Source organism: Dreissena polymorpha, chromosome 7, assembly GCF_020536995.1.
Source record: "Dreissena polymorpha isolate Duluth1 chromosome 7, UMN_Dpol_1.0, whole genome shotgun sequence".
Classification (NCBI taxonomy): Eukaryota; Metazoa; Mollusca; class Bivalvia; order Myida; family Dreissenidae; genus Dreissena; species Dreissena polymorpha.
The window spans coordinates 6721831-6739354 of record NC_068361.1 but is presented as its reverse complement, the minus strand read 5'-3'; the positions used below and the strand labels follow the sequence as shown (position 1 = coordinate 6739354).

General features: G+C 36.0%; 1 protein-coding gene across 3 annotated transcripts in view; it reads left to right on the top strand.

Annotated features, from left to right (window-relative positions):
• Positions 1 to 17524, top strand: part of LOC127837295 (regulator of G-protein signaling 3-like) — an 84706-nt gene that overhangs the window by 41492 nt on the left and 25690 nt on the right. The window lies entirely within an intron of this gene.

The window sequence follows — 17524 nt, the reverse complement described above, 5'->3', positions numbered from 1 at the left end:
GTGATCCCAGATGATCAAGCTGGACTTAATGCATGTGCGGAAAGTGTGATCCCAGATGATCAATGGACTTAATGCATGTGCGGAAAGTGTGATCCCAGATGATCAAGCTGGACTTAATGCATGTGCGAAAAGTGTTATCCCAGATGATCAATGGACTTAATGCATGTGCAGAAAGTGTGATCCCAGATGATCAAGCTGGACTTAATGCATGTGCGGAAAGTGTGATCCCAGATGATCAAGTTTGTGCACTCTGCCGTGCTAAAAAAGGACAACAGTCCGCTTTTAGGGAATTTTTGTTATTAGAAAGGCCTGTGGGAACCAAGCAATTTAACAGTTGTAGTCTGTGCATCTGCTGTTCCGTTTTTAAGGGATTTTTTTTTAATCTTGAGATTTTATGGTTTCATGCTTTACAGGTTATAGTTATTTTACTCATATAAACCAATCCAAAGTGTTATATAAACAGGAGTGAGAAGAGCAATTTTAAAACCTTAGCTTTTGTCATTGCTGCTTAAATATCATGCTGTTTAGTGAAGGATACATATAATAGTTACATTCTAAATTATGTAGATTCAAACGATATCCTTCTTCCTCTGATAAAAAGTCATCTGTTTCTCCCCTGTATATTTCAATTCTCTCAGAATGAAAAAGTATGATATAGTCCTTTCCCCTAAGGGAAAAGTATCTTTCTTTCCTCTATCCAATTAAAAGTTTGTTTATGGCAAAATATATACAGGCACAACACAATTTCTCGAACTCGTAGGGACCAACAACAGAATTAAGTTTGAGCCATCCAAAATGGGAGCCGAATGATTTCTAGTATTCTTTTGTTTACTCACATATATATTTGCATCTCTAATTGAAGAGTATTGATACAGCCTTAACTTCATACTACTCTCTACTACTTTGTTGTTGTGAAATAATAAGAACCAAATGTATCATACTAAGTATTTTTATCCAAATTTTAAAACGGTTACACATGCAGTCAAACAAATACTTAATGTTTTACATATCAATGCATTTTTACACAAGTAGCAAATCAGCTGTTTCAGCAATAATGATACTGTATCTACAAAAAACACCAGATTTTATACAAAAAAATAATATGTCATCTTTTACTCAAATCAATTAACTATACTGAGTCAAGGACATAATTATTTGCAACCTTTGTGACAGCTTTTTGAGCTCAAGAGAGTTTAAGCAAACAAACAAAAGAACATGTAAAAATAGTGACTCTGACTGTGAAAACAGTTTGAGCCATCTGATTAAAACCCTTGCAAATATAGCCATCCGACAAAAATTTATATGAATTATAGCAATAAAAAATCAGTGCTGACAGAGGACAGCTCCAGCCAACTGGAAATTCGAGCCAATGAAGCGAGTTTTAGCCATCAAGGTTTCGCCTGTATTTTTATCCTATACAGTGTTATCCTCCGCTAATGAAATAGTATATAAAAATTATATATTTGCAAAATGCTTTTAAGAAATTTGTTGAAAAAGTCTGCAAACATCCCTTGCAACTAATCTCTTTGAAAGCAAGTATTTTAAATATATTCTGCAAATATATTGTTACAGAAAAATGGTGCACTAGGATACTTGCCACACCTTCTCTAAAAAAGACAAGGGCTTTCAAAGTTGCAAACATTTTATTGAGAATAATCTCTCATTTTATCAGTCCAAAAAAACATGTTGAAATTATTATAAAAAGACAAAATGCCTAGTAATGCGGTTATCTGACATACACTGTTCATTAAATATAAATTTTGTCTCTATAACATTAAGAATGCAAGTCGAACTCCAATACAAAGATTGTGCCCCATGCATAGGATTTTCAACTAAATTATTGCTGAGGTACAATCCTACATTACCTTTATAGAATAAAGAAACAACCTCAGTAAAAAAGCATGGAAGTAATGCAGTTGTTAATCTTCATGCTCCCCAAGTGCTTGCCAATATGTCCGTCACCTAAAAGGTGTGCACGTTTTTGCAGTGTTCCAATCTGTCAGGATTTTGGCGGAACTTACGCTTTTTCTTTTTTTTATACTTTGTGGTACAATATTATTTTGGTTTTTTGTTTGTTCTACAACTTGAAAACAGCTGTATTCATGTAATTTTTTGTGTTTACGCTGTCAGAGTTTTTGTTATTTATTGCACCAAAGTTTAAATCTATTTATTATGCCTCCCTTAGTCCGTTGGTCTGAATTCTAATTTGGATGGAATTGAGTTTTTGTAGGTCTGAATTGAAATTTTTCTGATAAGCATTTCAATTATACTGGTTGTCCTTCTGTCTGTCATTCCGTCCATCACTTTTTTTTCGATTCCACAAGAGATCTCACTGACACTGATGATTGGAATTTGATAAAACTTGATTAGTAAATTTCAGTGCTGGAACCGAATTTTGAAAGCATTTGCAAACAGTTTGGATCGAGATGAGACGCCACAGAATGTGGCGTCTCATCAGGATCCAAACTGTTTGCTATTCTGATAGTATTCTTTGAAAAAAATCGAAGAAAATGCTAATTTTAGTAATTCAGCAGATGACATTTTAGCAGACGACAAATTTCCCAGCATGCAAAGTATTAGCAGCTCTCCTATAGGATTTACAAGCCTACCATTGTCAGATCGTTCTGGTCCAATGATTTTTTTAGAGAGTTTTTGCCCTTTGACAATGGTATGCCATTGTCTATGGGATTTTTGTTTCTGCACAAGATCTCATGAAGTAATGTTCCTTATTTGATGAAAGTTTACATGAACCTTGAGTGAACATTTTAATACTTTTCAGGTCCTTCCGCTCCATTGATTTTTCAGGTAGTTATTGCCCTTGTTATAAGAATTTCTGGCCACTTTTGATCACAGACACTAAAATTAATGATCAAAATTGTATGACACTTCATATGCTTCATCTCTTCTGGATATATTTATGCCCCCCTTCGAAGAAGAGGGGGTATATTGTTTTGCACATGTCGGTCAGTCAGTAGGTCGGTCGGTCCATCCACCAGATGGTTTCCGGATGATAACTCAAGAACGCTAAGGCATAGGATCATGAAACTTCATAGGTACATTGATCATGACTGGCAGATGAACCCTATTGATTTTCATGTCACTAGAACAAAGGTCAAGGTCACAGTGACTGGAAACAGTAAAATGGTTCCCGGGTGATAACTCAAGAATACTTACGTCTAGGATCATGAAACTTCATAGGTACATTTATCATGACTGGCAGATGATCCATATTAATTTTCAGGTCATTAGGTCAAAGGTCAAGGTCACAGTGACAAAAAAACGTATTCACACAATGGCTGCCACTACAACTTACAGCCCATATGGGGGCATGCATGTTTAAGGTCAAGGTCACAGTGACTCTAAATAGTAAAATGGTTTCCGGATGATAACCCAAGAATGCTTATTCCTAGGATCATGAAACTTCATAGGTACATTGATCATGACTGGCAAATGACTCCTATTGATTTTCACGTCACTAGGTCAAAGCTCAAGGTCACAGTGACTCGAAATAGTAAGATGGTTAAAATATGATAACTCAAGAATGCTTAAGCCCAGGATCATGAAACTTCATAGGTACATTGATCATGACTGCCAGATGACCCCTATTGATTTTCAGGGTACTAGGTCAAAGGTCAAGGTCACAGGGACTAGAAACAGTAAAATGGTTTCCGGATGTTAACTCAAGAATACTTAGGCCTAGGATCATGAAACTGCATAGGTACATTTATCATGACTGGCAGATGATCCCTATTAATTTTCAGGGCACTAGGTCAAAGGTCAAGGTCACAGTGACAAAAAAACGTATTTACACAATGGCTGCCACTACAACCCACAGCCCATATGGGGGCATGCATGTTTAAGGTCAAGGTCACAGTGACTCTTAAAATAGTAAAATGGTTTCCGGATGATAACTCAAGAATGCTTATTCCTAGGATCATGAAACTTCATAGGTACATTGATCATGACTGGCAGGTGACTCCTACTGATTTTCAGGTCACTAGGTCAAAGCTCAAGGTCACAGTGACTCGAAATAGTAAAATGGTTAACGGATGATAACTCAAGAATGCTTAAGCCCAGGATAATGAAACTTCATAGGTACATTGATCATGACTGCCAGATGACCTCTATTGATTTTCAGGGTACTAGGTCAAAGGTCAAGGTCACAGTGACTAGAAACAGTAAAATGGTTTCCGGATGTTAACTCAAGAATACTTACGCCTAGGTCAGTCCATCCGCCAGATGGTTTCCGGATGATAACTCAGGAACGCTTAGGCCTAGGATCATGAAACTTCATAGGTTTATTGATCATGACTGGCAGATGACCCCTAATGATTTTCAGGTCACTAGGTCAAAGGTCAAGGTCACAGTGACTCGAAACAATAAAATGGTTTCCGGATGATAACTCAAGAATGCTTAGGCCTAGGATCATGAAACTTCATAGGTACATTGATCATGACTGGCAGATGAACCCTATCGATTTTTAGGTCATTAGGTCAAAGGATAAGGTCACAGTGACTGGAAACAGTAAAATGGTTTCCGGGTGATAACTCAAGAATACTTAGGCTTAGGATCATGAAACTGCATAGGTACATTTATCATTACTGGCAGATGACCCCTATTAATTTTCAGGTCACTAGGTCAAAGGTCAAGGTCACAGTGACAAAATACGTATTCACATAATGGCTGCCACTACAACTTACAGTCCATATGGGGGCATGCATGTTTTACAAACAGCCTTTGTTTAGGTTGTTCCACTCCAAAATTGTTCAGGTGGTTATTGCCATTTGATAAGTACACTGCAACTCTGTTACATCGCGATCCGTTATATCGCGCTGTCCATTATATCACGAGTCGGCTATGGCTCCCAAAAATTCTGGCAAGAATGATCACAAAAACACATTTAAAAAAAAAATTCGTTGACAAGTTATAATCTGACAATTTGCAAACTGCGATAACAACCGGTTCTGGCTAGTAATTGATCACCTGTTATTTCGCGGCTTATATTTGACACGCAGTGAAGCATGAAAATAGACTGTAAGTGACAGTGTTGTTTTAACACGGATTGAGTTGTTTGCAGCACTTGAGTTATTTAAGTGTCTCATTCTCGATAATAATGTCAGTTTATTGGTATATAAAGTGCATTCTGTCTTTGTACACGAATTACTTACCAAAATGGCTACAAGCACTACCGTCACACGAAAACGTAAACAGTTCTCGATTACTGAGAAAATAGAGAAGATTTAATCTGGTCAGTCTTGAACTTCCATAATCAAGGAATTGGGTGTCCCCGAAGGTACACTACGGGGTGGCTGAAAGACGAAGATAAGTTGAGATCCGCATTGTCTGAAATAGACATACCGGACCAAAAACGTAAACAATTCCGGAGCGCTCAAGTCAACGAGCTCAATAAGGCAGTGATGACATGGTTTGCGCAGGCTCGCACAGAAGGAATGCCGATATCGGGTCCCAACATCCAACATCAGGCATTGTAGTATGACATTTTCCATTAAATTTTATGTTTCTGTGACAGAACAGAGGAACTCATCATCCACAGTTTATGAAACCATGCAGTATCCTCACAGGGTGGGCATATGCAAATTGTCATACTGTTCAACTCGAGTGAGTTTTCACGGAGTTATTGCTAAATTAATAATACTTTTTTCTACGCAATTAACACATAGATTCTTGCTAGGTTGGCGCCCAATGTAAAAAAACACATCATTTGCTTCAGACGTCCCACAGATGTCATGGCAATAGGAAATTTGTGGAAGAATTTCACAATTGGAGGGGCTGTGTGTAGCAGGGTTTGGTATAGGAGGACTAATACTGCCTTGCTATATGAGCTAGCTTTTATAGCGACACAATAGAGTGTCTGACTGATTTGGATCTGGGAGCTCCCGGGTTTCATCCCCATGGTGGTCGGGGATTTTTCTGGATGGGTTACATATTGACAAAGCGCCTCAACAGGGATCATCCATCAGTTTCACTGATATTCTTGTTTGAACTGGATTGTGTCAAAAGAGATAGGCTTATTAATACACTTAACAGTTTTCTTGGTATAGAAAGTTGGCAATTTGTGTAGACAGATCATTTGAACCATGGGTTTTACATACAACTAACACAGATATATCCTGGTATGTTACTGAGTAAAAGGATATGTGATGTAACATCATTTAAAGAAAGACCAGCAAAAATTAAATTATCAGCTGTCAGGACATGCACTTGGTCAGGTGTGAGAAGTTGTGTGGCAGCCCATTTAACAATGCTGCAGGGAGAGCATCTACTATGATAGTGAGGGGTCCTGGGTTTGAGTCATGGAAAAGCTGCGCTGTGAATTTCGGCCGGGTCATACAAGGTGTGCAACTAAGGGATAATTCTCACTCTTCATAAATGTGCCAAAATTTCAGAATGAGAAAACACACAGTTGTGACGTTAATTTTCATTGAAATTGGCCCCTGTACGAAAATGTTTGGGCAGACTGCAACCAGATTATGTGCAGAATAAAATACACAAAATCTGTATAGAATCTGTGCAGACAATATTTGGTGTCCAATCGAATGAGTTGAACCAGATTTATATTTATAGATTTTTTCAATATGAACAAAGAACAAATTCTGTAGAGATTTTAAGAATTATTTAAATTAAGCAGATTTTTTTCAGGGCAGAAAAAAATCTGGGCAGAATTAAATCTGTGAGGAACCAAAATGTGAGCATAGAATTCTGTGCAGAGTAAAATCTGTATGTTATTAAATTCTGTACAGAAAATTATCTGTACAAAAAATGTATGCAGGAAGAAAAGCAATATTAATACAGACCATCAATACAAAACATTTTAAATGAGATGTGTATGTTTCTTTAATTATACAAGTCCGGGCATTTTGAAATTTTGTATCAGAATTTTTTTTTAAGTCCAACATTCTGCCTCATTTTTCAACTAAGCACAAAAATTCTGCCTTGCTAAAATGCAAAGTGCTAAAAATCTGTCTTGAAAAAATTATAAGTGTTAAAATTCTGTCATGTGTACTAATATGTACAGATAAAATTCTGTTTCATTGTAATTCTGCTTAGAAAATCTGTACAGATTTCAAGGCAGATTCTGGGTCAAAGTGTGTCCTCTTTGTACAGAATAAATGTATTCTGTCTTGATTCTGGGCAGATTTTGTACAGAATTGGCATAGAATTTTCGTACAGGCTCATGCTTTAAATTGCTTGCAATTATTGAAAATTCTCCCAATTAGATTCAACAAAGAAATGGTTTACATTTTTATAGATTTTGTTTGAGAAATCAATAAAAAAAAGATTAGCGTGACAGTCTTGTGATTTTTTCTTTGAACCTCAAGAAAAACTGTAGCAAACACAGATCTTTTCCAGCAAATTTATCATTTAAATATCATTAGACCGCTATCAAAATTTATTTAGATTCTAACCTATCCTGACAACATGTTCTGCAATTACAATACAAACTTTCTTGTACTTTGAACTCATTCAGGAAGTTCAACAAAATGGCAATTTAACTTGTTTTTTGTTACCATTTTCCCTTTACCACCTTAGATATGTATTTTCACGCATTTGCAGTTCTTTAGAAAGTTACATTTAATTAAATACCTTTCCTACTGAATTAAAGTTTTACAGGCTTCATTTCCAACCCTTAGATACTGATGAGCAGCAAACAGCATACAACCTGAACAGACTGCAAGTTACACGCAGGCCTTTTTTTATGTTGTTTGCACATAGATAATTTCCCTTTGTTATATAACATACAGCGCTTATTTTATTTCCTTGACTCAATGAACTGCTTCTTAGTGCAGTGAATAATATAAATTATATCACAATGCACTGACTGACATCCTGGATATGTCATTCAAAATGGAAACTTGATTACATGTACATGGTACATACCTATGATATCATACTGTCCTTACATTGTATATTTTTTCCCTCACTTATTATTTTCTGTCAGAGGTATCCATTAACCTATTTATTATGCAGTGAATCTAAGGCATTTTTTTAGACCACAAGTTGAATGCCATTTACCAAGTACTCATGGCAAAGTGTGGATTATGCAAACTTAAACTCAAGTCCCACAAAATAAACTGCTGAAATTTTGTAAAATGTAAAAGAACATAGTCTTAAATGTTTACCTATCATGCAGTAATAAGAATGTATATAACTATGTTGTTTGCGTCTTTTCTTTAAGATCATCACATTCAACAAATGGTTTAATTGGAGATCTTAGTTACACTCTGCCCTTAATACAGGTTGTATACTGTAAACGTATAGAAATTCGTCGGCATGAAATTTCATGGTTTAATAATAAACAACTAATTCGTTGACACGTAATTTCGTGGATTTATAATTTTGGGGAAGACTGACCGTCATAATATAAACTTTTATTAAAACAACCAGAGTAATAACAAAGCATAATCTGCTTATCTGTGTTTACAGCAAGATTTGGGGTTGATATGCACTGAAGCATGACAATGTTTCCCATAATAGTCGATAAGAGCGATAATGCGGCGTACTTGTGGGTCCCCGCTCGCTAATTGCCATCAATGTTGTTTTGACAATATTTGCAATTCTCAGTGCAATCGGTCCCCTAGTAGTAACAATTGAGTAATAAGGTCCTCAAAATACACGTGTGAAAGCTGTTATGTCTCTTTTAACTTTAATTGGCACTAATTGACATATGAGATAAATCTGCAAACTGTTAATATGACGACATCAGGTAAAAGAAAACAATCGTTGATGAACAGTTTAACCCTTTGCATGCTGGGAAATTTGTCGTCTGCTAAAATGTCGTCTGCAGAATTTCTAAAATTAGCATTTTCTTCGATTTTTTTCAAAGAATACTATCAGAATAGCAAACAGTTTGGATCCTGATGAGACGCCACGTTCTGTGGCGTCTCATCTGGATCCAAACTGTTTGCAAAGGCCTTTAAAATTCAGCTCCAGTGCTTTAAGGGTTAAATACCGTGCTTGATTTAAACGTATTATTACCCAAACACTTATCAAGAAAACAACATATTGTATTAACTAGCATAAATATCTCAATCAAAAATCGAAAATGACATTCGGAAATTACCGATTTCGGATTAAAAATGTATAAATAATCGTTGGAACTTGAATTCGTGGTTCAACTGACCAACGAAATCCACGAAAATTCGTACCACACGAAATTTATTGGTTTTACAGTAGTTGGTTTACTGTTTTTAATAGCTCACCTGAGCACAACATGCTCAATGGTGAGCTTTTGTTATCACCTTTTGTTATCACCTTTTGTTATCACCTTTTGTTATCACCTTTTGTTATCACCTTTTGTCTGTTTTGGGGCGTGTGTTGTTCCAATGATATCTTGGACCAGTACGAAAAATGTCACTGTCACACTTAGTGTAAAAATAGTTTCCGATCAAATTATAACTCGTCATTGAATTGACCGATTGGCGTGATACTTTAAATGTATATTGGCCTTTGACCGTAGATGACCCCCATGGATATTGGGGTCACTAGTGCATAAGGTCAAGATCAATGTGACATTAAATGTAACATTGATTTCTGTTTGATATGTCAAAGCATATGATGCTTATTTACAACTTAATTCTTAATGATTTCTGACTTCTCATGCTACCTTCCCCCCCCCCCCCCACACACACAAATATACTCCCCCAATGCTTCAGATGTACAAAATAACTGCAGAGAACTGTCTAAACTCTGAAACCACTTACCATCAGTTCAAGTAAGTAAAACAGCAAAAGTAATGTGAGATCTATTAATTGCTCACTAACTGCCAATTATCGCAGGTTTTGCCCCACTGAGCGTTAAAGGGGCCTTTTCACAGATTTTGGCATGGTTTGAAATTTGTCATTAAATGCTTTGTATTGATAAATGTAAATATTCAATTTTAAAAGCTCCAGTAAAAAATCAAAAATAAAATTTTAAAAAGAAAAAAAAAAGTAGCTTGCCGCAGGGCTCGAACCAGTGACCATCGGAATCCTGAAGTAAAAACGCATTAGCCAACTGCGCCATCCTGCCAAACATACAAAAAATGGGTATTTTATATGTTATATAAGCAATCTTCGTAGTTTCACAAGGCCACGACTTTTATATTTCTTGGTTTACAAAACCGCCGACCCTAATTTTTGGAAAATGGGAAAAAAAATAAAATCGGAAAATCGTCTTTTTTTTATATATTTTATTCCCGACCGCACTGAAAAACGAGCGAAACGAGAAAAAAAACCGATCCGGTTTGAGTACGGTTGCGAATAAAATCAAGTAAGTACAATCAACGATTGGTTCACATATATTACAGAGATCGGGATATTTTTCAATGTGACACAGTATGTACCAGTCCTTTTATGGGCACTTCTCAAAATTTATTTAATTACAGACAATAGGAAAATCAGCGTCAGTAAAATGTCGACCGCATCAAAATTTATTTCCGAGTCTGTGACGCAACTATATTGTTTAACATGTTTATTATATTAAACATACCCGATATTATAGTAGATAAAAAGTATTACCTTGCAATTTGATAATTAGTATAAATAATCCAATAAAACACTGCCATTATTTACGATATATGTGTTTAGGAATTTTGTAAACACGTCCGCCATAGTTTATAGGAACTGTACAGAAAGTTTGGAAATCGGAACAAATCGGTATATCTCGGAAAATCATTGATAAATGTATTTGTCGTTTTAATGCTTAGGGCCGAGTAATTTCGGCAAATCGGAACTCAACTTGCGTATTAAAAATACTAGCTCAATTAACCGTTAAACTCCGCCTCCGTTCTCTGCAAAAGATTCGAAGGCGGAGCTATGCACGTGCTATTATTAAATTGGAGGATTGCAATTGAGAAACAAACGCACGATTGGTTCGGCATGTTGATTGCTAGACAAAGGAAGCCAATTTTGTCGGCGCGAAATTTGTCGCTTTATTACTTCAGACAGCAAGCGGCTTTCCTTTGATGACGTCAAACTGTCAATTCACACAGACTGCACATTTTCGGAAGACTTTAACTGGCTCCTTGTTTACAATTCCAGTAAAAACACTTGCTAACATTAAACTTTGGATTAAATTATCAAAATAAAGCAAAAGCCAAGTTGACAAATATGATTGTATTAATTCGCGTCAGTTTAATAAAGACGTGTTGCGTTGTAAATCAACGAGTTTTCATGACAACAACAACTTTAACAAACATTACCGCGACGACGCGGGGATCGATCTACCTCGATTTTTTTCATGGACGATGTCATAAGTCCAATAAGAGCAAACACATACTTTGTGTATGAGTAGTTTATCTTATATAAGATTTATGCAACGGGCATCGCATTGCGTAATGGGGGGCATCGAATTACGGAAATGAAGCGCAGTTTTTCGTTTTAATGGGAGAAGAACGCATGTCATTTAATGGAGTGTTTAAAATTGCCTGATGTTACAAAAGGTGCTTTTAGGTGACTCATTTCATTTGAAGATATAGATGTGTTTCATTGCATAATTAGATTTTTCGTCTCTGTGTTAAGGTTATAAAAGATATGATGTCTTTGTTCTGATGTTATTAGTATTAACTTATTTTTCCAATGTTTTTTTTTTTTTTTTTTTTTTCGACCGCCCGATGGACCATTTTCAAAATTATTTTTGTAAACCAATAAAAAAAAAAGTCGTGGCCCAAATTTTAACGACAACAACAGAACTCTCCAAATTATTCAATTGTTTCGTGTTGCAACGCTTTATAATTTTTATGTTTTTAAATCGTCAAAAGATGCATATAATGACTATATTAGACCATGGCAAATGTTCAGTAATACTGTTTCCTCACAAATATCATAACTAAACCGAAAATTTGCGAATCTGAAACAACTTTTTTCAATTTTGTCAATTTACCAAACCATGAAAAGATCCCTTTAATAATAATGTCATTAGTTCCCACGACTCTATAATTAGCGGCCAAGTTTATGTGGCCATTAATATTAGAACAATTCAAGAGCTTTCTGAAGCTGCATAAAAAATTATGCTATAAATGTAAGTGTGTGAATTCTTCCTTTCCAATGGTATGAGATGTCATAGTTTTGTTTGGTTGTTGTTTTTAATTCTTGAATAGGAGAGAAATAAGATTTCTGTTGATATATAAACATATTAAAATAAGATGTGGGAAGTAAACTTATAATTAGTCCTGTATGAGTGTTTTACAGTACGTGACTATAGGACTCTGATAATCAGTCTGTCAGTATAATATTTTTAGTCTGTCAGTATATAAGTATAATAGTCTGTCCATACATCAGTGCGTCCATTGTCAAGACTGCATTATGCTAATACTGTAAAAGCACTGAGAATAGTTGGATAAAACTTGGTATTCTTATAAATAGGCATCGTGAAAATTATGCACAACCTAAATAAGTTGTTCACAAGAGGTCAAACTTTAGCTAAATGCCACTACAAATAGAACAAAATTAAATAATGAAGGTAATAACAAACTACAAGAGATCATGATCATGACGCTTGCAGGCTTTTTCCGCTCCATTTTGGGAATACGCCACACTGGAATTTTGGGAATTTCGCGTCGTGAAAATCCCCATTTTGGGAAAAAAAATATTCGCAAAATTGGCTCAATTGGGAAAAATTATCGCATGTAAATAGTGTTTCTTATATGTCAAAGAAGCCGTTTACTGGTAAATAACGACTATTTTGATAACTTATTATTAAAATTTTACAAAGTATCATGAACATGTGAGATAAGTGCAGGTTTTTTAATCTGAATTTGGGGAAAAGGCCTAGCCTTTTTTGAGGTGAAAAAAATTGTGCGAAGCAACAGATAATTTAATTATGCAACACTTTCTATTTTCTACACCTGATCAGGTTAACTTATATATTTTTAGGTAAAAAAAAAAAAAAAAAATTTTTTTTTTTTTTGAATTGGGATTTTTTTTTCAATTGGGAAAAAAACAACCAGATTTGCATTGGGAATGGGGCCGAATTTCAGACCCGTGGCATAGGGCGGAAAAAGCCTGGCTTGGTATCAGGGGCGCATTTAGGTGGGAGGCTAGGGCGCTGAACCCCCCCAGCTGGCTGGCTAGATATGATTTATGAGCCCCTTAAAGTTTCAAACAATATCCACTTGTGTATTTCCTATCATATGCCCCCTAATTAGCCATAAACAGCTGTCGATTAGTGTGATTTAGCCCCCAGGTATGTGTACAGACAACCTAACCTTTGCCAGCTTAACTGCATGCTTCATTGATTGTAAGTGATAACCTGTGCTATTTGATTGGCTGATTTAAGATCACTTCCATTTAGAGCAAGTTGCTGTTGAGCTAGCTCTTAAGCGACGTGGTTAAAAGTGTCTGACTACCACTCTGGAGGTCGTGGGTTTAATCCCACGTGAGCTCCATTTTTTTCACAATAATGGCAACGAGGCAAACACGAACTGTGAACATGCAAATGGGTGTGAGCTTTTAGTAATGATTTCAGGGAGCCGTTTGTGTAGCTGTCAACACTTGTAGCAAAAGTGTCTGGGGCCTTGAAACATTAAGAGGAGGAGAAGTGTAGCGATTTAAGATCACTTCCAACAGCCTTGCTGTTGAGCTAGCTCTTAAGCGATGTGGTTAAAAGTGTCTGACTACCACTCTGGAGGTCGTGGGTTCAATCCCGCGTGAGCTCCATATTTTCACAATAATACATTTCAGAAAAGGTATATATTTACAAATGGACAATCATCGTTAATTTTTTTAGTAAGTTTCTTCGATGAATTGAATTGGTATAAGCTCGATCTTGAGAGTGATAATCCTTTTGAGTAACAAGTTATTGCCAGTGAAATTCAACAACACACTTAATGAATGGCAATTAATTTTTATGCCCCCCTTCGAAGAAGAGGGGGTATATTGATTTGCTCATGTCGGTCTGTCGGTCGGTCTGTCGGTCCGTCCACCAGGTGGTTTCCGGATGATAACTCAAGAACACTTGGGCCTAGGATCATGAAACTTCATAGGTAGATTGATCATGACTCGCAGATGACCCCTATTGATTTTGAGGTCACTAGGTCAAAGGTCAAGGTCACGGTGACCTGGAATAGTAAAATGGTTTCCGGATGATAACTCAAGAACGCATAAGCCTAGGATCATGAAACTTCATAGGTAGATTGATCATGACTCGCAGATGACCCCTATTGATTTTGGGGTCAATAGGTCAAAGGTCAAGGTCACGGTGACCCGAAATAATAAAACGGTTTCCGGATGATAACTCAAGAATGCATATGCCTAGGATCAGGAAACTTCATTGTTAGATAGATCATGACTCCCAGATGACCCCTATTGATTTTGAGGTCACTAGGTCGAAGGTCAAGGTCACGGTGACTCCAAATAGTAAAATGGTTTCCGGATGATAACTCAAGAACGCATACGCCTAGGATCATGAAACTTTATAGGTAGATTGATCATGACTCGCAGATGACCCTTATTGATTTTCAGGTCAAGGTCAAAGGTCAAGGTCACAGTGATCCGAAATAGTAAAATAATTTCCGGATGATAACTCAAGAACGCATACGCCTAGGATCATGAAACTCCATCGTTAGATAGATCATGACTCGCAGATGACCCCTATTGATTTTGAGGTCACTAGGTCAAAGGTCAAGGTCACGGTGACCCAAAAAAGTAAAATGGTTTTTGGATGATAACTCAAGAACGCATATGCCTAGGATCATGAAGCTTCATAGGTAGATTGATCATGACTCGCAGATGACCCCTATTGATTTTGAGGTCATTATGTCAAAGGTCAAGGTGACCCGAAATAGTAAAATGGTCTTCGAATGATAACCCAAGAACACAGTACGCCTAGGATCATAAAACTTCATGGGTAGATTGATCATGACTCGCAGATGAGCCCTATTGATTTTGAGGTCACTAGGTCAAAGGTCAAGGTCATGGTGACCCGAAATAGTTAAATGGTTTCCGGATGATAACTCGAGAACGCTTATGCCTAGGATCATGAAACTTCATAGGTACATTGATCATGACTCGCAGATGACCCATATTGATTTTCAGGTCACTAGGTCAAAGGTCAAGGTCACAGTGACAAAAAACGTATTCACACAATGGCTGCCACTACAATGGACAGCCCATAATGGGGGCATGCATGTTTTACAAACAGTCCTTGTTATAAAGTTAAAACAATGATGAATTAATGCATTTTAAGTTTTTAATATACACAAATATATGTGTGGGTTTTTTAATCATTTAAAAGCTTATTTAGCAATAGTTACTAATATGACATTACAATACATTGTTGTAAATACTTAAAAATATGGGTATTCTTAATCTAATGAGCCAGATCTAATACTTTTTCCCAGATTTGATGAGAGATTTATATGTATATCACTAAAAGCAACTGTTTGATATGTTGATGTCTTTGAAATGTGATTTTACTTTTTTCATAGAACTTGAGCGTTGCTTAAAATGTTATTTTTATAATTTGTAAATAGGTTTATCAATGACTTTACCTTATTTGACAGTTTTTGAACCACAAGACTCAACAAGGTATACATAATATGATAACAACCAAGTTTGATAAATATCCACCCATCCAACAGGGTGAACAATTAGGATATCAAACATACAGGGATTATATTTTCCTGCAACATCAATCGGTCTGGATATAAATGGGGAAAAAGTATCCAAAAATTTATATCCGAAATCATGACATTTACGTTAAAATATATACCATTGGTTTTGCCATTCATGAAGGTGGTAAAATAAATCATGGAGCGTATATTGACGAGTCTGTGAATAAATGTACGAGTAAAATTCCCTTAGGCATTTTTTTTTGTGACGGAACATACGAGTTTTTCAACTAGTTTTAGCATTTGCTATTTCATTGTTGTTGTTGTTGTATCTAATTCTGGCGTTGTTGCCTATGGTCTCAAGGTTGTTGTTTCTTGTTGTTGTTTTGTGTGCTGTTTTATCAGATTTTTTTTCATCGTTGTGAATATTATAAATCTGTGTAAGTCTATACTGATGTTTGAAATCGTTGTCGACTCGATAATAGCTTACAAACATGCACTGAACCAAACAAATGTCTGTGCTTAGGTTGGCTACTGACAATGACAAAACCAAATAATTAAGATATAATTCGTGTACATTATAGTTTGACGTCAAATAACCCACGGTCGATAGTTTAGATGCGTAGGGATTAAATCACGAGTGGGAAGCACGAGTGATTTGAAATCAAGCATCTAAATTTCCGGTTGTGGGTTATTCAACAACAAACTATAAAGTAAACGAATTATTTCGATTCTAACACGGTTTTTACTAAAGATTTATACAATGTATATTATTTTTCTTGTGAACTATTTTATGTGAAGTTCCGCCCATAAAAATAACTTTCGGCTGTTCGTTCTATCAGATCCGCGACTTTCATTCATAATAATATTACCGGATTTTTACGCTGGTGGAAAATGTGTCGGCATATTTTGTTTTTAGTTACAGCGCATGCTTGACCACCCTCATTAATTTCGGATGCGTCTTTAATCCACTGTTCACAAGTTTTTGATTCTTGGTCTGACGTGCAATAAACCGGTCCTGACCGATTTAGAGACTGCAGCAAATGGTTTATCACACCTAATCAAGATAAGAATGTCATTAGGGTGCGTAAGCATGTGCACTGTGTAATCGATTTCATGACATGGGAATTTCAGCAAACAGAATCGTACCGGCTGTTTGGGATTTTCAATCGGTCTTTCATGACCTCAATCGGTCTAGGACCGACAAAACCGAAAAAAATATGATCCCTGTAGAAAATATAAAAAAATTAAATTATGCAATTAGAAACAAAGATTGAGTATTGTTGAATTCTTGTTTTTACTTAATAGTCGCATATCCTACGCATTAAATGTTTGTTATGAAGTGCACGCATATTACACTTTATAATAGTTTTCCTAGGTACAAATTTTACAACGTGAGATCACATCATAATTGTGTCCTCACATGACTTACCATGAATTTTATCGAAACATTGTGGTATGCTGACATTTGATTAAGATGCAGTTTTCTTTCCACACATTCAAATAACACTGTTACATCCGAGTCATGAGAAAATTGGTCTTATGGCATATGGGACAAGTGTTACAAGTTAATGCGCAGTTTGCGCACTTGCAATCAATGGTCATGTGCTACGCTTTCCTCTATAAAAAAGCATGCAATGTTTCATGGTATCTCCTGAGTATTCTCCTAACAAGACTGGGATTATTGTGCTGGCTGGACTGGAGCGCCCAGGGGAAACAGGTTCATTAACTTCATGAATTTATTCATGAAATTATTCATGAATCAATTCATGAACAAGATATTCATGAATAGAAAAATTTGTGTTTCACAAACTATTATCATTCATGAACAAATTAATGAACAAATTCATGAACTCTGACACAAAAAGGTTCATGAACTTCATGAAAATATTCATGAATCAATTCATGAACAAGATAATCAAGAAAACCAAATTTATGTTTCATTAACTTTAAGATTGTATGAACAAATTCATGAAC